At 40.6% G+C, this 24,447-nt stretch overlaps 1 long non-coding RNA gene across 1 annotated transcript in view; it reads left to right on the top strand.

Moving 5' to 3' along the window:
• The window catches only part of LOC125174589 (uncharacterized), a 252,712-nt gene extending 241,416 nt beyond the window's left edge, over positions 1–11,296 (top strand). Inside the window, exon 3 of the long non-coding RNA XR_007155460.1 lies at positions 11,216–11,296. This is a non-coding gene — a long non-coding RNA (uncharacterized LOC125174589). The remainder of the gene's footprint in view (positions 1–11,215) is intronic.
• Positions 11,297–24,447: the final 13,151 nt, after the last annotated feature.

A 24,447-nucleotide genomic window follows, 5' to 3' on the forward strand; every position in this document is an offset into this window, starting at 1 on the left:
AACACAGTTCTTGCATGGGAAGCTTGTTTCTCCATGTCTCAACTCCCTGTTTCTGAATACTTGAGAAATACTGCATCTTATCATAGATACTGAGACCAGAGAGTGAGGCCTATTCCTCTTTTCCTTCTTCTCTGAATGATTCCTGATTCTAGGAAAGAGGTGAGTGAACACATGCAAATTTCACTCAGCCTACTTCTTTACTGGGTTGTAGAGATGAAGTTGATGGCCCGCTAGCTGAACATGTAAAATCTCCAAGCCTTTACACCAAAAAACAAAAAAAATGTAAGGAAAGCTCTCATTATCACATTAGCGAATATCAAGTACTTACTCCTTTTTTTTTTAAGTGTATTTATTTATTTTAAGGGTGAGGGAGGGGCAAAGTGAGAGGGAGAATCCGAAGAGGCCCCACGCTGCCAGCACAGAGCCCAAAGCGGGGCCTGGTCCCATGACCATGAGATCATGACCTGAGCTGAAATCAAGAGTCAGACACTCAACGGACTGAGCCCCCCAAATACCCCAAATATTTAATTCTTTTATCCTCCATCTTATCAGCATACTTCTATGTATGTCCTGGGAAAGTGGCTACAGAAGTAAAATTTATTCTACTCAGGAACTACATGAATGACATTCCAGTTGAGAACATGGCATCCTCTGTGGAACAGCATTCGTGCATAACCATGAATAGTCTGGAAATCCTAGGGATGAGCAAGATGGGGCTATGAGGTTTATGTGATATCGCCACCCTCATTACTCTTAGAAATTATAGAGAAGTTCCTGTCTAATCATTTGAAAAAAAGAGATACACATTGAGCACTAAGAAATATACTGTCCATATATATATATTCTCTCTGAGATGTCAGGTAGCCCTAGATAAAAATCTAAATCTCACCCCAGGTGTTAGATGGATAAGGATAAGAATCCAGGCATGAGAAATGGAAGCAGAGAGGCAGTGACATGTCCAAAGCCAGGTAAAAATTGAATTTCTGAATTCTTTTATGCTCTGGGGTTATTTTCATTAAGGCCAGAAGCTTCACACATTTATGTCTCCTTTTCAGAAAAGTAAAGTCTGCTTGGGGGGAAAATGTACTCTAGATGAGAGTTCCCACACTGCTCCTAATGCCAGCGTATAATTCTTGAGACAGTAGTTAGCCTTTTCAGGTGGAGAAAGGAAATTATTTGGGACTAGTAACCATTGCTGACATTCAAGTGCTATTCCTGGCAGAGACTTACATGTAGAATCTTTGAACCAAGGGGCCTTAAAACTCCTACCTGACAATCTGCTGGGTTGTGGTCTGTAAAAGCTTTGACCTGTCTGGGGAAGATGCAGAGGAGAAGCGACACAGAGGCACATGTGGGTCGGCAATCTGAGGCTTTGCAGAGGCATGAATCGTCAGCATCTGAGGCTATTTTTAGGAATTTCAGCCTTATAACTATATGATAGCCATCTCTAGGTCTGTGCATATTCCTTGGGTGTGAATGAAAAGTCTAAAATGAAATCCATTTTATTTAGTATTCACTGCTTTTCTGATGCTGCTGCTACAAAAAAAAAAAGTTACTCAGATTCATTTTTAATAATTCCCTTGAAAGAAAGGTCAAGGGAGTTTCCTGGGCAGTTCCTTGAGAGCTGACTTGGGGACTAATTTATCTGCCTCAGATGGTGCCAAGAACGTAGAGGCTGCTCTATCAAGTTTTGTGGACTGAATAGTTGTCCCCATTCCAGAATATCTGTAACAGGAATTTGAGGCCCCATCTGTCAGAAGTGGTTTGGATGCCATTCAACAGAAAGACAATTTAACTCAAGGGTCAGACACCATAGCCTTTTTTCCCTCTCCTCTACCAACCAGCACCTCTAATTCTGAGAAATGTCACAGAATAGTGGAGAGATCATGAACTTCTAAGTCAGAAAATTAGAGTTTGAATCTTAAAATTGCCACCCATTATCTGTGGGGGCTTGGGAGAATTACCTAATTTTTCTTAACTTCCCTTTGTCATTATAAAATAAAATTGCTGGGAGAATGAAGTGACAGAAAGTGCAGTGTGTAGGTGGTAGGGGCTTCATAAATTATATTTTCTCCTTGCTCTCCAGCCCAAATTTAAGAAGTGCTGAAGGACAACGTCAGAGGTGGAGGTCAATATAAGCAGTGGAATAAACAAAACCCAGCTGGTATAATTTACACATCAATTCATTCAATCACTCATTCAGTCAATACACATTGATTGAATGTTGAAGTGTGTTGAGAGATGGGAATTCAGCTCAGGCTCGTGTCTGCACTCTGATATCCCAGCCCAGCCCCACCCAGACCTGGGGAAAGTGAAGGACAGATGCCTTTCAGCAGTGCAGAAAGTCAAGCTCAAAATTTTTTTAATTAATTTTTTCTAATGTTTATTTATTTTTGAGAGAGAGACAGAGCGTGAGCGGGGGAGGGGCAGAGAGAGAGGGAGACACAGAATCCGAAGCTGGCTCCAGGCTCTGAGCTGTCAGCACAGAGCCCAATGCGGGGCTTGAACACACAAATTGAGATCATGACCTGAGCCAAAGTCAGACACTTAACCAATTGCACCACTCAGGTGCCCGTAGCACAAAACTTTAAGTGCTGAGTAGATTCAAGACCAAAATAGGACTGAGGTCCTGAGCCCATCCGTGCTGGTCAGCATCCTCAGAGCCGGCCCAGGGCTCCAGGCTCCTCTGTCGCCTGGCGATGACGTAGGACCACTGTTTTGCTGACTGACACACTTAGGGTTGCTAAAATGAAAGCAGCTTAATATGCCCTGGCTTATTGACTGCCCTGTGGAAAGGCTGGGACTTCCTTCTCTTTCGCACTTCTCTTTACAAAAGCTTTTGAGGGCAGATAAGATGACCTCAGACTGAAGATGGAAGACCTGATGGGTCTACATGAAATATGTTTGTCTTCTTTGGCAGGCTGGGCCTCGGTGAGGGGAGTGCTTTTGCCTGTGACATGGCAAATGTTTACTTTGAGTGAACTCCCAGAAAAAAGTGAGCTTGCCCTTTACTCTGGAATCTGTAATTTATAGCATTCCTTAAGCTGTTATTAGAGTCATAATTTTTATTTTAGGCAAATTAAAATGTAAGTAGAAGTAAATAATATCGTGAATTGTTTATAAAGTGAAAGCTTCTGAGATAAGGATAGCAGGATTCTTTGAATGCTTACTTATCTACTCATTGTTTTTGTTAAATATTTGCCTTTATCCTCAATATAACTATATGAGGTAGGTATGGCAATCTTTATTTTGCATGTAAGTAAAACTTGGATTTGAGAGGTAAATACTTTGTCCAAGGTCACACAGCTACTAAACAGCGAAACCAGGTCTGTCTGATTGTGAGGTTCACAATCTGCACAGTGTACCAGCTCTGTATCATGTGAATAAAACATGTGTGATATATGTGATATGATTCATAACACAAGCATGTACAAAGTGCCACAGAAATTCCACCATAGAAACAAATCATTCTCCCAGGAAAGCCATACAATGCTTCACAAGACGACGATCTCATTTTAGAGGCAAGAAAATGAAGCAATGAAACTCAGAGAGGCTGTGACTTGCCCAAGGTGGCAAAGTGGCAGAATTAAAATGCAACCAAATGCCTAAGCAGTGCTTTTCCTGTGAAGAGAACATGCTGTCTCATTAAGCCCAAAGTTTTGGAGCTCCATAGCAGCTAAAATGATGTATGTAAAAGGTAACCTGAAAGTTTGAAAGTCAAGACAGCTACTAACATATGATGTGACTGGGGGCAGGTTCACTCACAGCCAGAGTTTCCATGGTTTCAGAATAGGGATGTTGCTGTCTACCTTGTGGGAGGGGGTGTGGAAGTCCCATAAGGTGGTGTCTTAGAATCAGACCCTGAAACAAACCCTGACATTGGAATGCATGTGAAGGGACTGTTGTTGGTAAAAACTAGTAGAGAAGCGGGACATTGAGACAGGTAGGGAAAGGAAGACAAGTTGCATCTTACAGGGAGTAAGTCCAAGTCAATCCCACAGAGTTTTTATAGAGGAGAGCATAGGTAACAACACAGAGAGGGAGTGAGGGAGCCGGGGAATTTACACCCCTACAGTTTTACATTCCCACACCTGTGAGTCATTAGGTTAAAGCCTGCTCCTCCCCACCCCCAATGTAAATTCCCCAGCACTTCCAGCTCCTCCTGTGGCCGGAAAAGTGGACCCTGGCAGCCTGAAGGCAGCCCTCCAACGAAAGGATGCAGTTTTAGGGAGTAAAAACTACACCAGAGGCCAGTGTGCAAGAGAACAAAAAAGGAACTGGAGGTTATACGAGCAAAGCTACAGGTAGTATAGATAAACCACACAACACGGGTGTGTCCTTGGTAGCCCCCTTAATAAATAGCAACAATTCTCTTCTTTTCTCTCTCTGCCCCTCCCCTGCTCATGCTCTATCTCTCTCTGTCTCTCAAAAATAAATAAATGTTAAAAAAATTTAAAAAAATAAATGGCAACAATTCTTTATTTAATGATGTTGCTATTGGTGAATAATGTAAAATATTTTGTATTCCCCTAAATTCTGGAGGGGAAGCCACTGATAGGTGAGGTAAAATACAGTTTCCCTCATATCCGGAGCACTTTTAGCTCTGCTAAAGTCCCATGGGCCCCATTATCTCTGAATCATCTGCTTCACATCACTGTTTTGATGAAAAGGAAGGCCACTTTTCACTTTTCCAAGCCAGGGGTGAAAGAACAACTTTGCCCTTCTTCATCTCCTACACCAGCCCCCTCTGCTTGTCAGTGGATTGTGTGTCCACAGGCTGGCATGACTGGGGCCCAAGCTGCTTCTGCAGTTTGATCATCACCCTTTAGATTTGCAGGGCAGGGGACTGGCTCCTGCATCTGATCTCTTAGGGAATCACTGGGATCCTCTCTGATGGCACTTGCTGCCCACCATTATTTTTTTTTTTCATCAGTCTTTCAGTAACATAAAGGCAGCATGTTAAAACAATCTCAGTCCCCCTTCCTCTTTGAAATACCTTCAGGGTCTTGGCCCAAGCTCACTTGGCAGAGAAATTCCCTTAGTACAACTGTGGGTGGTGCTTCTCAGCCTTAGTCGGTATAAATCTCTAAGTTCTCCTTGTCCCATGGGCTTCATAAATGATGGTGTTATGGGTTAAATTGTGTCCCCACCCAAAATATATGTTGAAGTTCTAACTCCTAATAGTGTGGCTTTATTTAGAAATACAGCCTTTACAGAGGTAATCAAGTTAAAATGAGTTCATTAGGGTGGCCCCTAGTCCAATATAATTGGTGTCCTTATGAAAAGGGAAAATTTGAACACAGAGACAGACATGCACAATGGGAAGATGGTGTGGAGATGCACAGGGAAGCTCTGAGGTGATGATGAGGCAGAGATTGGGGTGAGGTATTTACAAGCCAAGAAACTCCAGGGATTGCTGAGGACCACCTGATGCCAGGAAGAAGACAAGAAGAATTCCCCCCTAGAGCTGTCAGAGAGAGTCTGGCTAAGCTGAAGCCTGGGACTCACATTTTTAGCCTCCAGACGTGTGAGCGAATTGACTTCTGTTGTTTAAAACACTCAGTTTGTGGAATTTTGTCACAGCAGCCTTAGCAAAGCAATACAACTGGGATCTCTGATACCCCTGAGAACGGACTGAAGGATCTTTGCAAGATGCTTCCCAAGCTCTTCAGGCCTTCACTTCCTCATCTGGAATACATGGAGGATGGATTTAACAGCAGTGGCAGATTGTATTTTCCAAGACGTCCACAAGAATACTGCTCATCCTACATGCTTTTCTACAATTGACCATAAAGACATTCATTAAAACCAGGCCCTCCCCTGCCTTAAATATGGGTGAGCTTGTGAGTCAATTGTGTCCAATACAAGGATACAGAAGCAGCACTGCATGGCTCCTGAGCCACCATGTAGGAAGCCTGACTATCCTGAGGCTTCCCTGCTGGGAGGAAGCCCAGGCCATTGGGGGAGGTCACAGGTAAGTATCAGGGTCAACAGCCCCGGCTGAGGTCCCAACATACAGTCAGCATCAACATCAATTAGACATTTAAGTAAGGATGTGCCCAGGTTATTGCGTTCTCACCCGTAACATCTCCTCCACTCACAGTCTTCCCAGGTGAGACTCCAGACATCCTCAAGCACAGAAAAGCCATTTCCACTGTGTCCTTTCTAAATTTCTGACCCGCAGCACCCACGAACATAACAAAATCGTTGTTTTATGCCACTAAGTCTGGGGATAATTTGTTAAGCAGGAATAGCAATAGGACCACCAACTCTCCAAGGTCTCTGCCAGATCTTACCGCTTAGAGTCTGAGAACAGGTCAGGAGTATTCTGAGTAGAGCATGAAGAGACAGACTCTGGGAGGACCAGGTCTGCCTGTGAAGAGTGTCCTGCTCTTCACCTGTCTTCTTGCCAGAGTTGAGGAACCAATACCAAAATAAGTGCATGTTTTCAGGACTCCTCCAATGAAATCATACAGCATTTCCACAAAGTTCATGTGAACCTGCTTCCCACAAGCATTTATGAGTATTTCACCTCCAATTCCATTTAATCCACAAATCTGCAGTGGACTTTCATTACGGTTGTGTGCCCCCTGTGCTCACTTCAGTCTTCCTTCTAATTACTGCCATTTTACTCATTTGCGACCCAATTCATTCATTCAACAAAGTTACTATATGTCAGCTATGTATAACTATTGTGCGAGCCTTTGGGGGTCATCGAGAAGGTATACAGAAATGATACAGTCACTGATCTCGCTCCTAAAGGAATTTATATTTGAATCAGAGAACTCACATTGCAGGTAGAAGGTGATATGTGCCATACAAGAAAGAAGACAAAGTGCTGAGTGTTGTGCAGAGAAGAAGTGACTCCCTGGTGTGATGGGCCAGTTATTAAATGATTGCTCTCTCAGCTTTAAACCCACCCTCTTGTATTCTTGATGCTGAGGCCGGGACTCTCAAACTGCCTGTCTGCTTTTCTAGCTGCTCTTTCTTAGACTCTGCCAATAGGGGGCACTAGAAGAAGACTGGAGGGCTGAGGGGAAAAGGATTTGCTTCACCTGCTTGCTTTCTGTTGCTGTGAGCATCACTCCAGCAATGCTGCTTTGCCCTAGCAGCAGCACTTTGACAATGGCAGTTCATTCCTGGGGTGGCAGCTGAATCCAGTTTGCAGTCTGTCTAATAGAACAGAACCAGCCTCACTGTCCCCTCTCAGAGGCACCAGAACTACTTAGCCAGCTTGTGCCCACTCCTCAGGAGTCTGGATCCCAGCCTCACAGGACCTCTTCTAAGTCTCTAGACCTTAACAATTCCTGCCTCTTCCCTTCATTCCCTCAGCCCCAGGGTTAGCTGCCTTCTGCAACTGTCACCTTCTCAAAAGCTTAGAATTTCCTTTTCACTCTTTCAGTTACCTAATTAACAATTCTTTATATTACATTCTCTTCATTCAAAAAAAACCAGGTGTGATGTTGGGTGAAGTTGGGAAACTGGGACCCTGTGCACTGTTGGTGAGCATGTAAAGTGGTGCAGCCACGAAGCAAAATGGTATGGTGGTTCTTCAAAAAATTTTAAAATAGAATTACCATATGATCAAGCAATTCCACTTCTGGGTATGTATCCAAAAGAATTGAAAACAGGGTCTCAAAGGGATCTTTGTACACCCATGTTCACAGCATCATGATTCACAATAGCCAAGAGGTAGAGCAACCCAAGTGTCTACCAGCAGATGAATGGACAAACAAAATGTGGTGTATACACACAATGGGATATTATTCAGCCTTAAAAAGGAAACAAATTCTGACACTTTCAACATTCTGAATGAACCTTGGGAAACTTATACTATGAAATAAGTCATTCACCAAAGGACAAATACAACATGGTTCCACTTATATGAGGTATCTAGAATGGTCAAACTCATAGAAACAGAAAGTAGAATGGTGTTTCCAGGGGCTAGGGGGAGAGAAACATGGGAGTTGTTGTTTAATGGGTATAGATTTCAGCTTTGCAAGAGGAAAAATTTATAGAGATTGGTTGTACAGCAATGTGAATATACTTACTGCCAAACTGTATACTTAAAAATGGCTAAGATGGTAAATTTTATGTTATGTGCATTTTACCACAATTAAAAAAAAGCTGGTATGATTTCTGTCTCCCAAGTGGATGCTGAATCATGTGACAATTAGAAAAACTTTTGTACTAGTCATGGGGTAGGTGCAGGGAGGGAGTGAATAAGTAAAGGACGAACAGCTTAGATCCCAGTGGCTTCACACAATAAAAGTTCATTGTTTGAATCTGTCACAGTTCAGTGTGGCCAGCAGGGTGGCTCTGCTCCTTGGGGCATGCAAGGACTCAGGTTTCTTCTTCCATCATGTGAGCTCAGCATCTTCAACGTGATCTCTAAGGTCACCACAGAAGGAAAAGGGTTTATAGCTAAAGTTGTCATGCAAATATCACATTTCCCAAATTTTCGATTGGCCAGAATTCAGTCACATGACTCAAATGTAGCCATAAGGAAAGCTGGAAAGTTAGTTTTCCAGAGAGCATAGGAGGAAAATTAATTGAGTAAATTGTTGCTACCACAGCTTTACAGAGGGAATGGTACTTGGGCTGAGCCTTGAAAATGAGTCTGTCCTGACTTCATCTCGTGTATTTATTGCCTTCAGCAAAGGGCCTGGCATACAAGACTTTCTTGATAAGTGTTTATTAGATGGATAGATGGGTGGATAAATAAAAATGTAGCTTCATATGACTACTGAACCACAAAAGAACTAGAACCAATCTATTTTATTTATAGCAGAACTATTGTCTGATGTCTTCCTTTGGGCCCTGAGATCATAAGACAATGCTGGTTGCCATCACTCAGTAGATTTTTCTTTCAGCAGGAGACACAGACTCAGAGAAGTTGGTGAGTAGCTTGCTTCCATGGCTCAGTGATGGAGGATGGGCCAAGAATCATGATCCCAAACTGGAACATAGTCTGGTAGATGATCTTGAGTCCACACATGAAGTGCAACTCAATCAGTGTGAATCGTGGTCCCTCCCAATTTCTGACACAAGTGCTGGGTATGTGGAGAGTAAATTGCGTCTATCTTGAGACATGCCTCACTTGTCTCATTGAGCCTGTGGAAACCAGCCCATATATGAAGGCATTTGTTCTTTTCTCTTTTTGGCTCATTTGAGGAGATATTAATAAAAATAAAGCCAGTAAAAGCAAAATGATCGTAATTAATGCTAATAAAGGGAAAAAACAGATTGCTGAATGCATCTGTTCAATCTGGCTTCTTGAGTATTTGGCAGGGGTTTCATCACTGGTAAGTGGGAGATAGTGAATTCAGGGCCATTACCCATTCCTAATATACTTACATATGGATAATGATGGCACAGTTACTGTCCCTAGAACTTGGACACCTGCCCAGTAGGTTTTGTGCAACAATATAATCAACTGTAATCTGGGTGAGAAGATTGTTTTTAATATTCTGCACTGAAAGTGTTCCTGCTTGGAGTCTGTGTTGTCATTATCTACTGCTACGTAACAAACTTGATAAACTTAGTGACTTAAACAACAAACAATTTGTTGTGTTCATAGATTCTGTGGGTCAGAAATTCAGAAAGGCCCAGTGGAAATATTTATCTCTTCTCCATAATGTCAGAGGCCTCAGCTGAGAAGACTTAAATGACTCAGGAGAATCATGTAGGAGATTCTTCACTTTCTCTGGTGCCTGGCCTGGGATCACTCAAAGGCTAGGCTCAGCTGGGACTATCAACTGGGGTACCTATGCTTAGCCTCTCCATGTTGCTTAGATTTCTTACAGTAAAATAGCTGGGTTCCAAAAAGGAAGAGGCATTTGAAAAGACCAAGAAGAAAACATGTGGCCTTTATGACTTAGCCTCAGAGGTCACCAAACATCACTTCCAGTACTTTAAAGATCAAAATAGTCATAAGCCCATCAAGGAGAGGAGACATAGACTCTCAAGACGGGTGAGGTATTAAAGGATTTGGGGCTGTTATTTTTTAAAAACCACCACATGTAGACTCACTTTTGTGTGTGTGTTAACCAAATTCTTTTGGTCCTAACCTTAAAACATATCTTGAATCCAACCACTTCTTACCACCTCCATTGTCATCACACTGGTTCCAAGATTTCCCCCCAAAATTATCACAATACCCTGTTATGAATCCTTTCCTCTACTTCATCTCCCTAAAGACTGTTTTCAACAGTTACCCGAGTGATCCTATTAACCATTAGTCATATCATGGCATTCCTTGACCCAAACCCTCAATGGCTCCCCATTGTTCTAAGAGTAGAATAAATTTTTTTTGGTGGCACATATGGGTCCCTGTTACCTCTCTACCCTCCTCTCCTGCTACTCTCTCCCTTGATCCTTCTGCTCCAGCCACACTAGCCTCTTTGCTGCTCCTTGAACACACTAAGCACAATCCCATCTCAGGGCCTTTGTACTAGGTATTTCTTCTGCCTAGAACGTTTTTCCCTCAGATATATGCATGGTTTATCCCTTTACCACCTTCAGGAATCAATTTATATATCATCTCAGTGAAACCTTTGCTTACCTACTTCAAAAGAACACTTCAGCTCACCTTACCCTCCAACATTCACTTCCCTACTGTTTTCTCATAACACCAAACACACAATGTATTTTATTATTTGTCTTATCTCTTGATGTCTTCCCCATTAGAATGTAAGCTGCATGAGGACAAGGATTTTCTCCTTTTTATTGACTGTTGTATCTCTAGGGCATGGAACAATACTTGTCACACAATCAATATTCAATGCATGTTTGTTAAGCAAGTGAGGAAATTAATGAGAAGATGAATGAATGAGAGAAAAATATAAGTTCTGTCAACTTGGGCTCAAAAAGTGTTCTGATACGATAAAATGTTTCAAAGAGACCCATAAAGGAAAAGGGTTTGATTCTATTGAGTAAGCATGGGTGGTCTGCTTTCTTTTCATAGGGACAATGTCCCAGCTTAACATGTTAGTTGGGTTTTCACCTCTTCCTTAGGTATATGTAGCTGTGTAGCAAAAAGAGGAAAAGATTCCAGCTTTCTTTACCTAGCTGTGTGATCAAAGATTACCCACTTAGTCATCCTGAGCCATAGTTTTCTCTTCTATAAATTGAGAGAAATTGTATTTGAACCAGATGATCTATCTGTAAGATCTCTCCAGCCTTGACATTTAATTCTTTGTTTTTTGCTCACCAGATCATTCTCCACTGAATTCTAGGAGAAATCTAAGGGCAACATCTCATGACCTGGCAATAAAGAGGATGAATCAGAAAGAAAGAGGAAGTAAGCCAAGGTATCAGTGTAACCCTGAGCAAAATAAAATATGCACTGCACTGGAATGTTTTATGAAGGGAACCATATTGGACATGAAATTCTGACATTTGGTGGAATCAGAATATTGCTCACACTTTGTGGGCAGGGGTTGAGTAATACCTGGGGGGGAACATCAGGGAACTTCTAGGGTATTAGAAATGTTACTTGTTTATTTCAGTTGTGGTTGTATAGGAGGGTTTTGTGAAATTCTGTCCATCTCTCATCTCACTTGCGATTTGTATATTTTTCTCTATATATGTTACATTTCAATTTAAAAGTTCACCAAAAAACTCCAACCGAGAATGATAGATAGGTAGATAATAGATAGATAGATAGATAGATAGATAGATATAGAGAGATGATAGATAGATAGATAGATAGATAGATAGATAGATATGGTCTTTTCAACAGACAATTATTAAGGAGAATTTAGACATTTTACATAACTAATGACCTGGATGAAAACAAAAGATTTAAAAAGATGATTTACATGGTAAGAATTGGCAGGGGGAGTTCTCAGCTTCATTCCTGAGGAAAAATTATGATGATGAACCTCAAAGTGGTTGAAATTTATACAAGGTAGCTCTTAAACATGGATTCTTCTCTTCTTAATTGTCCTAAGCCTCTCTGAACTCTCTGGTCCATGCGGAGGGTTGGACCTGGGATGCTTCTGGAATTCCCAATAAACCCTTGGACCTATTCTGGTTCTAATCATTCATAGCACCATCTCCACTGTAGTCTTGGGGGTGCTTTCACACAGTCTATTTCTGTAGCTTTTCTGATCTATCAAAAGCTTTTAGGGACTCTAAAAGGCCATTTTGAAAGCAAGGGAGGAAGATGTACAAATGGCCCAGGAGAAAGGCTGCATGCCTTTCAGAAGTCCCATGAGTCAAAAAGTACAGCGAGTCTTTTGAAACTATTGTGCAGGCAGGATTTGGGGACTAAGAGCGAGGTATTTGAAGAAGGTGGTTAGATTTCCCACTGTGAGACACTCTGGAAAAAATAGACATTTTAAGCTCAGGGCTGACATCTTACACCTCATCTATTATCCCTAGCAGAGAGAAATCCCTTTTACAAAGTTCCCAGGTACAGAAGCTTATTGTAGCAGTTCCCCCACACCTTTTTTTATTATGAAACTTGGGGTAGTAGAGTGTGCTGATTATATTGATAATCAAACACTAGTTGGTCTGCTTTATGGAGAGATCTGTTCTTTCGTACTCAAACTCATTCATGTTATCTGGTAAGATGCTTCATCCTTCTTCTCATAGTTCATCTTTGGTACTGCTGCCTTTAAGACTTATATTGGTTCGATATTATGCCAGTTGTCTGTGGCTTTGTGACAGACCATTCCAAAACAACCATTTATTTTGCTTTTGAGTCTAAAATTTGGGCAAAGCTTGGCAGGGATGGCTCATCAGCTGGGACAACTTGACTGGAAGCTGGATGCTACACTTTCAAGATGGCCCACTCACATGACAGGCAAGTTGATGCTAGTTGTCTGGTGGGAATTCAACCAGGGCTATAGGTCACAGAACTCTGTTCCATTCCACACGGCCTCTTAACAAGCTTCTTGGGCTTCAGTCTTGGGTGTCCAAGACAGAGTGTCCTAAAAGGACAAGATAGAAGGACATACGATCTAGCTTTGGAAGTCAGGATGTCACTTCTGCCATACACTGTGGTTGAGTTAGTCAAAAGACCCACTCAGATTCAAAAGGAGAAGACATAGACCCCATCTTTTGATGAAGGAATGATAAAGTCCTAAAAGACAAGAGAATGTGGGAGGGGAGATATTGTTGTGGCCATCTTTGGAAAATACGATGTGCCACATATGTTGAAATAGTTGATAACTGAGAGGAGTGACAATGAAACAAATGTGTGTGTATAGATATGTGGGAAATGTACATGTGGAAGAGAGCCTTTGGTTCCCTTTCCACATACATTCATGAGAGAATTTCAGTGCCAGTCATCAGAAGGAGGAAGTATTAAAGGACTACTTTTTTTTAAGTTATTTATTTATTTTTGAGAGAGAGAGAGAGCATGCAGGGGAGGGGTAGAGAAAGAGGATCTCAGGCTCTGCACTGTCAGTGAGGAACCGGACATGGGGCTGGACATCTGGACATCTCACAAACTGTGAGATCATGACCCAAGCCAAAATCAAGAGTTGGATGCTTAACCAACTGAGCCACCCAGGCGTCCCTAAAGGACTACTTCTGATCCTCATTCCACACACCCTCTTCCTTTTCTCCCCAAGGAACAAGGTATTCCAGAGCCACTTTACTGAAATTCAGACAAGGCTGTTTTTCTCCCTTAAAAGAAACCCTAAGGCGAGATATGTACAATAGGTAGTTGGAGCTTGTGCTTTTTGTCTTCATGTGGAAAGAAAACTGAGTGCAGCCTAGATTGGCAGACCCTATCTTCCAAGTTTTCTGTATCTGGATGGGTGAGTTAGGGTCCTATGGATCCCTACATCAGAAGGGGGAGGCGGGGGAGGATTTACCATGTTCTTTAATTCAACCTTATGAATAATAAGCAGATGTTGTTCAGTGCTTTACTTGGCTCCTTGCTATTATTTATCAATTGGTTAAGAACCCAGACCACATAAAGAATGTAATTAGCATCCCTAAACTTCCCAAATCCCTATCACTAAAGTTTGATCTATAGCTCAAAAATTAATCATTCACTTAAAGGTAATAGAGTTTGGAATCAGCTACAAGGCATAGATTTACTGCTTGAGCTGGTGTCAAAGAGACAGAAGAGCATGTTATGAAGAAGTGTGCAGGTTTTATCAGAGACCTTGAGCAAATCACTCAGTTAGGGCCTTTCTCCTAGCCCCATCCTATCTATTGGCAAGGAGACTCTGGACACCCGCAAGCTGCTGCTACTCTTTCTCAGCGGCTCCAACAGATTCCCTTAGCTGTATGTCCAGAGTTCTAGCCCCACCTGTCATTGGGCTGCAATTTCCCCTGCTCCATAATCTAAGATTGAAGTACCCAGGGATTTCAGCCTGACCTTCTGGGTCTCTTTTACCTGGAATGTTTGGGCATCAAAAATTTTTCCAACTTCACCCACTGAGGCTGTGGCATTTGGGGGAAGTCTTCTCTTTACCTGATTGAGATTGACTCAGTCAGTCAGTCTATAATTATGTATTGAATGCCCACCATGCCAGGCATTGTGTTAGACACTGGGTATAAGATGGTGAATAAAACAGACCCAGACTTTGTCTTCATAGAGTCTAAATATATAAAGGAGAAAGCATATACTAAGCAGAAACAGACGAAAACCCACAAATAATATATAAATACAAATTGTGGTAGGTGCTTTGAAAGAACTAAACAGGGTACAGAGAGATAAGACCATGCGGGGAGAGGCATCAACTTAAACAGGCCCAGCATCTTGTCTAATTCCAGCTAACATTTTCTTGGGAGCTACATCCCTATTTCTTCTGTGCCTCACACTGAATAAAAACAACAGTGGTACCCCTAAATAATAATAATACTTAACACATATAACACTATGTCCCAGTGATTTGTAAATAATTTTCATGTGCTAACTCATTTAACATGGTGTTGGTTAATGGCCTGGGTTGCACCAAGATTTAAGGTCTGCTATTACCCATATCTCTCAAAATCCATGCATTACTGCCTTGCTCCCCTTCTCTCGTCTCTCATACACCCAGACTCCCTCTCCTCCCCTTCAGCTTCTCCTTGCAACCTGAGATCTGTTTGAGTGAAGAATAGAGCAACATATCTGTTTGGTCTATAGTTGTGATGGCTGACCCCTTCTGGGGGCAATGCTTCTGTCAGTGTGTGTGTCCTGCATAAATCTCTCACTCTCTGTTGCCTTCTCCTTACTCGATGTCCCCAGAAATAGTGTGCAGATGCAGCACTGATCTACCCTCACAGGGAGCCAATCCTATCAATATCCAGCTGGAAAGGAAGATAACTATTGCAAAGATATGGGAAATTCAGTTAGGTCTGGAATTTTAAAAATCACACAGGAGAGATAAACTTGGGTGTACTAGTTTTCTAACATATTTTTAGCAGCTAAACACTTTTTAAAGTGAAATGTTATTTGGAAATTCCAATATACAAGACAGTTAAAGAGTGAGTGGGAGATCCAAGGTCTACCCTTCCTATCCTTAGGGGACCTGAGTCAGCCACATGGAACTCTATGGCTCTACAGAACTCAATTTTAAAACACTGCATTCAGCAATAAGGAGCAGTTGTGAGTAATCGAGTAGAGGAGTGACATTTTTTTAAGTGTAGTTTTAGGAAATTAATTTGGCAGTAACATACAGAAATAATTGAATGAGGAAAAATGGAGTTGAAGAGACTCTAACAGATTGTTGCTGATCTTCTGATTTGAGGTGATAATGATAACGTCTTAGTTCTGTATAGTAGTTCTGATAATTAAAAACCCATCGTGTACTCCACAACACTGTCATGTGATATGCACGAAGACTGTCATTACCCCCATTTTATGATTGAGGAAGGCTCATAGGTAAGGACCATATCAAAATATGTAAACTGAGAAAGTTCTCAATCTGTAAGATCCTTCTCTTAGCTCCAAAGCAATAGCTTTCAGGTGTGGACCTGAAGGAATGGAACATAAGACAGATACATTTCAATAGGGCAAGAGGAAGAATTGATCTAGAGTGATATTTCCAAAGATGTGTTCTTGGGATATTTACAGGCATGTTGATGGACGTTATTTGGAGAACACAGATACATCTTCAAATGAGGCTGGGAAACACAAGGCTCCACTTATGTTTTAAACCCTAGTGCCCTTCAGAGATTTGATAAGCTAATGTGCATGAGCTCTCTCTAACTGGGGCATATAACATAAAGAATCTGCTACTTGGGGCTCTGTATTTGAGGGCATCTCAGAGTTTGGCAAGGTTCTACAAAATGAATTTGAGGAAACAGTGGACGAGGTCTGGAGTTGTCAAGCTTTTTCTGTAAAAGGCCTGATAGTAAATACTTTAGGACAGGCAGGCCATATAGTCTCTGGCACAACTACTCAACTCTGCCACTGTAGCGAGATGGTAGCCATTGACAGTAGGCAAACAAATGGACATGGCTGTGTTTCCTCAGGGATACTGAAGTTTGAATTCATATAATTTTCACATGTCATGAAATATTATTCTTTGAATTGCTTCCAACTGTTTGAAAGGGTGAAATCCATTCTTAGCTCTTGGGCCATACAAAACAGTCAGGGAGTTGGGTTCTAGAACTTAGGGTAGTACTTAGGAAGGACTGACTGCGGGGTGGGGGGGGTGGGGTGTATGCAGAAGCAAGCATGGAGTTGTAGACATCTGTGGTTTGGGGAAAAGGATGATGGTGAAGACTGGCCTCACTGCCTTTGGAATTCTGCCTGAGCCTGGCACTGTCAGAAAGTGTAACTTGGCGAGAACTTCAGTTCACCTCAGTTTGTTACAGAGCCTGGACCATTTACCTGTAGCAATAACATTTGGGGTAAATTCACTCTATAACTCTTAGTCAAAAGCAATGACCCAAACAACAGTAACAAGATGGCTCAATGACTCTCTTGTCTGAAGAAATTTTGTTAACCCTTTTTGCCGTCTTGCTCCATGAGCCCTAATTTCTTCTGTCAAATCCCCTTCCTAATAGTAGGCAATTATATTTTGGCTCTTTCTTAAAGGTCTTGGGGTTATCGCTCATTTATCTCAAGGCAGTGTTTGAAATGAAGTGAATCCCTTGTTGTCCGTACTTTCCATTGCTTCCAGTGTAACTGTTGCAAAAACTCAGAAATACTTGAATCAACTTTTTCTCTCATTATTTTCCCACTTATGTCTCATTTGCCAAAGTACAGGCCGAATGGGGTTGAGGATGGAAAAGGCAGGAAAATGTTTTACCCCCCATCTCTCCTGAACTCACTTTCACTTTTACCCAAACAGGCTAAACAGTATTCTCCCTCAAAGTTCAGTAAGCATTTGTCCTTTTAAAAATGCTGGAGGAGTGTTGGGAGGGGGGAAAGGCTAAATGGGCAAGGGGCATTAAGGAAGACACTTGGGATGAGCACTTGGTGTTATATGTAAGTGATGAATCATAAATTCTATTCTGGAAATCATTATTACATTATATGTTAACTAACTTGGATGTAAATTAAAAATAATAATAAAATTAAAAAAATAAAATATATTTTATTATTACAAAAGTGGCAAATGCTCATGCAAAGACTTTCAAAGAGACAGAGGAAAAGAGAGAGATAAGGTAAAGAAAAGCCACCTAAGGGGTGCCTGGGTGGCTCATTCGGTTAATCGTCTGACTCCTGATCTTGGCTCAGGTCATGATCTCACAGTTCATGAGTTTGAGCTCCTCATTGGGGACTGCACTCACAGTGCAGAGCCTGCTTGGGATTCTTTCTTCTCTCTCTTCCCCTACCAAGCTTGCTCTCTCTCTCTCTCTCTTTCAAAGTAAATAAATAAACGTTAAAAAAAAATTAACAAAAGCCGGCTTAACCCACTGCCTGGAGATAATAGCAGCTGGTATGTTGTTCTTTATCTTTAAAATTTTTAATGCACATTTAATTTTAAAAAATGAAAGAGTCCATTCTGTACATAGTCCTTCAAAGTAGAATTTTTTTTCCACTAAACGTAGCAATTTTCCAGTGATGCATTTTAGCCTAAATCAATACTTCTCAAAGTTTCTTCCATAGAACACTATTTCCATGAGTAGTTATTACACAGCTGGAAAAAAATGAGAGGAAGGTTATGATCATACATATTTGGGAACTGAGAAGTGCTGGGTCAAATACATTTAAACAGGCTTCTTTATCTCAGGGTTTCCAAGTATCTTTCATATGCTGGTGGGTGTTATAAATCCTCAGATGAGGACTACAGTATATAGTACTTCCCAACTTGTTGAACTACAAAACTCTTTTCTCCTCTAAGAATCTCATTCCTCCACACAGTCTGGGAAATGCTGGCCAAAATCATTAAGAGCTGAAATCAAACTTTCTCATTTCTCACAGCTATATATTTGGAGTTATTTTTATATAGTATTATGAGATCTTACAGCTATATATTTGGAATTATTTTTATATAGTATTATGAGATCTTTGGGCAAAATGGTGGACAAGACAAACTTCAGAAGGCTGGCTGTTCCCAACCACCTTCTGAAACACTTCTTTCAAGTCCATGGTAGTCAAAGCCAATTAGCTCAGGGGAGAGAATCTGACTCTAAAAGAGCCCATCTACAAAGCCTAGTGATCACCTGAAGCAACCAGATTTGGAAAGCTAAGCTGCGATTCAGAGAGTCAGCAAGTTGATGATACAAATGGATCCATGGGGCAAAATGAAGGTAGACAGAGTAGCAGAGTCACACAAGCAGATTTATGCTAGGGTAGCATACAGGAAGCCATTTTTGGAAACTCCCTGGGACCTAAATGACCTCCATGGCCCCACCCCACAAGTTCCCACTGACATGTCACCATGAGGCTTAGCAGTCCCTGAGTGAGGCTAGCCAGAGAGTTGAAATTCTTGCTTTGCTCACATCCACAGGGTTTTTTTTCACAATGGGCAATCTGGGGCAATAAGGAGCACAACTGTCACTTACCATAATAGCCCAGCTCACACAGCTGGAAAACATAGCTGGAAAAATGGGGACTGTTCTCCCTCCTTACTGCTCCCTTAACAAAATGATAATACGGTATAATAAAAATAATAGAACACCTGTCCCATTTGCTCAGGAGGGAAAGGGGATGTCTCCTGATATCTGCATCTTTTAAGCTTCAAGTGCCTCGGGCATTATTCTCGAGCTTCAGATCTTTCGCCCATCAGTCGCAATAGGTGAATGGGCTTCAGTATCTTCGTGAATCTTCTGATAGCATATGTAAAATTTTTTGTCTATGTATATTTTTCTGGGGTGAAGTACTATTCATAAATTTCTTTAGGCCCTCAAAGTTATCTGCAACTCAAAAATGATTGTAGTTAGAAAGGAAAATCTAGGCTTGTTTGTTTTTGATCCATGAGCTCTTTCTATAGATCAAATATCTTGACTCTCTATATTAAAACATTAGGAATTTCTTATAATTTCTCTGAATCCATTCTGCATAACTTTATTTTCCTTGGATCTCTCCCAGCTTGACATTACTACTTTCATCTTAAAAGAAGGGGGAAATGTCTCTATCTAATGTATAAGTAAACACACTGAAAAAATGTACAGAGTCACAGTCTTATTTTATGTTGTAAAGTGACGTCTTTTTCTGGCCTTGTCGTGTCTCATGCCAAGGCTTTCAAGTTGAAAGTACATCCACCTTTAAACAACCTGCTTCTCTGTGACTGATCTGTCTCCTCCCCTCTTGCTCAGGTATAAATTCTCTTGCTTGCTCTCCGTCACCCACAAATATAGTTCCAAATTCCAGGGAATGTAGGAAGGAAAGGGGAGAGCTAGTGAAGTCACTCTGATAATGAATAAAAGAATGAAAATCCTTGAAGATGCCAAAAACCCTGCACAAGCTAAAAACTAAAACTGATAGTGTTGAAATCTACCCCCATTAGGAGAAAGGAGAGCCAGTGAGGTCAGTTTTATTTTAATGAATACTAGAATAAAAATCCTTGAAAATGTCAAAAACATGAAAGCTGAAAAATAAAACACTCTCTCATGAATGTGTTAAAATCTACCCATAAAATTTTTAATTGAAAATTTTTTTTGGCTTTGCAATAATGATTTCATATGCTGAGAGAACAAAGCAGGCTAAGAAGGTTATGACCTCAATTTAATGAACAGTGAAACATGGAGTCAGTGTTGCTTGTGGATACTTAGTAAGATGGCAGCCCGGCAGGGTCTGGGACTCTGAGTATCCCTCTCTCAAACCTGTGGTTAGATCAATGACCCAGGCACTTTTCATGCTTGTGTCCATCAGAGGAAGATCAGATAGCAGTAGAGTAAGAGATTTGAGATGAATCATCAACTAAAAGGAAAAGGGCACACAAGAGCTCTTGGTCTCACAAGTTGGTCCCTGTCGAATAGTCTAGAAATATAAATCCTTGTAAAGCTTTCAAGTGATAGTTTCCAAACATTACTTTTATTTCTCTCCTTTTGGATTGAAGACAGTGATAATTTTAATTTTTAAAAAGACTTCCATGTTCTAGGGATGTCTGGGTGGCTCAGTCAGCTAAGTGTTTGACTCTTGATTTCAACTCAGATCATGATCTCATGGTTTGTGGGTTTGAACCCTGGGTCGGGCTCTGTGCTGACAGTGCGGCGCCTGCTTGGGATTCTCTCTTTCCCTCTCTCTGCCCCTCCCCTCTACTTGTACTCTCTCTCTCTTTCTCAAAATAAATAAAATTAAAATTAATTAATAAATAAAAAGATTTCTATGATCTAATTCTTGCCTTATTAAGTCTTACTTGGAAATGTAATCACTTTGTTTAGTAAACAGATATTTTCAAGGATTAAAAGTGGGTAGGAGTTCAACTTAAAAAAAACACATAGAATTTAACGGATTTATTGTTAAATTCCCTTGACAATGTGTAGGGCAAAGATAATCTTATGAAGAAACCTAAAATATGCTATTCCCATTTTTTGTTCTTTTTAAAAGTTTTGAAATGTAACAAACATATTGAAATGTGCCTAAAATGTCATGGGTTTGTGGTATTCCATTGTGAGACTATGCCACAGTTTGTTTATCCCTTTTGCTGTAAATTGACTGGGTTATTTCCACAAAGGCTATTATAAGGAATGCTGCTGTGAACATTCTTACATTCTTGTGGGGCACGTAAGCATGCGTTTCTGTAGGGTCTATACCTAGGAATGGAATTGCTGGGTCATTAAGGTATGTGTATCTTTACCTCTATTAAACACTGCCAAACTTTTTCCAAAGCAGTTATACCATGCTCAGACTTTTCTATTTTTAATTATTATAATGGTGTACCCAAGTCACATGGTTAAGGACTGCACCTGGTTTTCCTGGCAAGAATAGGTTGGTAAATTGGTTTGGAAACAATTCTTTTTGCCAATTCTTGTTTTCCTTGATTAAATTTCCCCCAGTGATACACTACTTCAGACATTATTTCTCTTGCCTTTGCCATGATAATACAGTCATTTTTTATCAACCTCTGACCTGTATCAATATAGCTATATGCAAGTTGGGATTAGGGGACTGAGAAGAAAGCCAATATCAGGGAAATAATTTGCATAGGAATAATTTCCCTTGGGCCTAAAGCATCTATATTAAAGCTTCTGTGATGTGTAGTACAATCTGGGTTTTTTATTCTTTTTTTTTAAGGCTATTTATGTGATGCCAATGTAACAGAATGACTTAACACTGTTAAATGCCAAACTGGGATTTCAAATACCAATGTTTTCTTCTTTAAAGTTGGATCCCTCCAGGATATTATGAAGATGCAAGCATCTTCACAGCAGTCTGTCACCTTGTGGCTCCAGAAATTGAGAGCTCATCATGTTCATGGATCAGCACCATTTTTACTTATTAATATTTTTAGTGTCTGCCTATAAATCAGGCTCAAAGTAAAGGGCTTTTAAAAATAGCCTTCTCAGTCTATTCAGGCTCAATACACTCTGCTAAAAGGAATTGTTGATATCAGCATCTTCCTCTTTTTCCTTCCCCCTTTCTGGCCTCTCCCTGGATATGGGATGCACCTGTGTTTGATCCAAGCCAACCAAGTTCTCCAAAGATTTACCATTGCTTGCCTTTGTTTCTCCAAAACTCTTGTGGTGGCCATTATCTTATTCTTTCATCCAAAGAGAGGTTCTAATAATTCAAAGTTAGATGCCAGAGTCTGGCCTGTGGCTCTGTTTTAGTCCAGCTTACCTAGCACTGGACAACAAAGAGATCTCACATTAAGTGAAGTAAATCATTTGCCTGCTTAAAGGGAAAGCAAAGATGGTCTGGACAGTGACTATTGTGACAATTGTATAGTATTAAGGATTTAGGAGGACACACACACCAATATATTTTGCAAATTTGTCATTTATATTATATGAAATTAATGATACAGTCCCTGGCCTTAAGGAGATTGAAATACAATTCAGGAGATTATACATATATATGGCAATAATTAAAGAGCAAGTGCTGGATGTACAGCACAGTATAACAGGACTTTGGGATTCAGATGAGGACTAACACCACAAAGTTAGGGACTGAAGTTGGACCAGAAGAGGGTTTGAAAGACATTGGACAGGCAGGGAAAGAGCACTGTAGGGAAAAGTACCCATGAGCTGTGATGATGGCATGTGAAAAAGGCAGAGAGGCTGGACTGATATGGCTGAATCATGTTTGGGAGAAATGATGCTGGCTACCTAGGTGTGGAAACCTATCCATGGGGAATTTACATGGCAGGCAGAGAAGTGGCAAGGAGGTGCCACTGAGTATTCTATACTTGACAGATTAATGACAGGAGTGACTTCTAGAAAGATGAACCTAGGAGCACCTGTGCAGCTGTTGGCTGAGCTCTGACTTCAACTCAGGTCACAACCTCACGGTTCGTGAATTTGAGCCCCACGTCAGGCTTTGCCCTGACAGTGCTGAGCCTGCTTCGGATTCTGTGTCTCCCTCTCTCTCTCTGCCCCTTCCCCACTAGTGTGCGCGCTTGGGCGTGCGCTCTCCCTCTCTCTCTCAACAATAAACAAACATTTTAAAATTTTTTGAAAAAGAAAGATTAACCCATTACAATTAATATCAGAGGATGGACAGACAGAGAAAATATTCTGGCCTCATTGAAAGAGAACTAGTTAAAGACTTACATTGCCACATGCAGTTGAGCAGATGGTACATCATGATATAAATGGCACCCAGTAGAGCTGTGCATGTACAACCTGAAAGATGTTTTGTTTAGGGACAGAGAAGACTGGGAGAGTAAAGAGCCATGTCATCTGCCATGAGAATCACAGTATTCGAATTTTGTAAAACGCCCCCACAAATCAACAAAACCATATATGTACATTAGAACTTAGACTATATATACATTGACATTAACATCTTAAAAATATATTGTTTGACTTCATATGAGCACTTGTATAAGAATGTTCATAGAAGCACTACTCACAGTAGCCCAGGACTGGAGACAATGCAAAAACCCATCATCAGGTGAATGAATGACAAACTGGAGTACATCCATGCAATGGAACAATACCCTGCAACAAAGAGGAATGAATGAGTCATACATACAACTACCTCGATATATTTCACAGGCCATATGTTAAACGAGAGAAACCATGCCAAAAGAGAACACAATGAGTATGTAATTTCATTCATGTAAAAAGAAAATGTATACCAATCTATAGACAGAAAGCAAATCACAAGTGACCTGGAGGACAGAGGTATATCTAAGGAGGGACTGCAAAGGTACATAAAACTTTGGGGAGTGATGGAAAGAAAAGGTCTTCATAGTAATTGTGGTGGTTTCAGGAGTGCATCTCTTAAAAATTCATTGAATTATACACTTTAAATATCTGCAAATTACTGTAAATAAATCATAGCACAATGAAGTCAATTAAAGGGAGAGGCCAAAATTGTAATTTCTTTTAAAAATTATATTCTGTTATAATTACTAATTTGTGGTGACTTCTTAGTTTTTAATCCTTCAATGTATTTTTAAAAGATTTCCACATTCTAGTTCTTGCCTATTAACAACTTTTGCTTGGAAGTGTAATCTAATTACTTTGGAGAACAGAAGAAAACAGGTATTAGTATGAATCAGGAAATCAAAAGCAACTGAATTATAAGAACTAAAAATTATTTTCCCATTCATATTACCTGATTTTGTATTTCAAAATGCAAACACATTCCGAAACCTCGTTAAGAATTTATTGTTATTACTTCATCTGATTGTTTCCTGATATCATAGAAAGTCAAACTGAATCGATAAACTGAATCATTTCCCAGTTTTTCTCTTATTAGGTATTTGCTGAGTCCGCAGAAAAATCAGTCACGGTTTAGCTCCAATGAATAAAATGACAGCTTGTGTCACATTTGTCGTAGGAACCAGGCAAACTGAAGAATGACAGGCAAACTTTAAAGTTCCTCCTTTATATGGGGTGGGAATGGCTTTCTTTCTTCATGATAATCTTTTCTTTTTCTCTGCTGGAAGATGAACCAATTACAGTCATAGCTCAACGGGAAGGGGTTCT

The sequence above is a fragment of the Prionailurus viverrinus genome, chromosome C2, assembly GCF_022837055.1.
Source record: "Prionailurus viverrinus isolate Anna chromosome C2, UM_Priviv_1.0, whole genome shotgun sequence".
Taxonomy (NCBI): domain Eukaryota; kingdom Metazoa; phylum Chordata; class Mammalia; order Carnivora; family Felidae; genus Prionailurus; species Prionailurus viverrinus.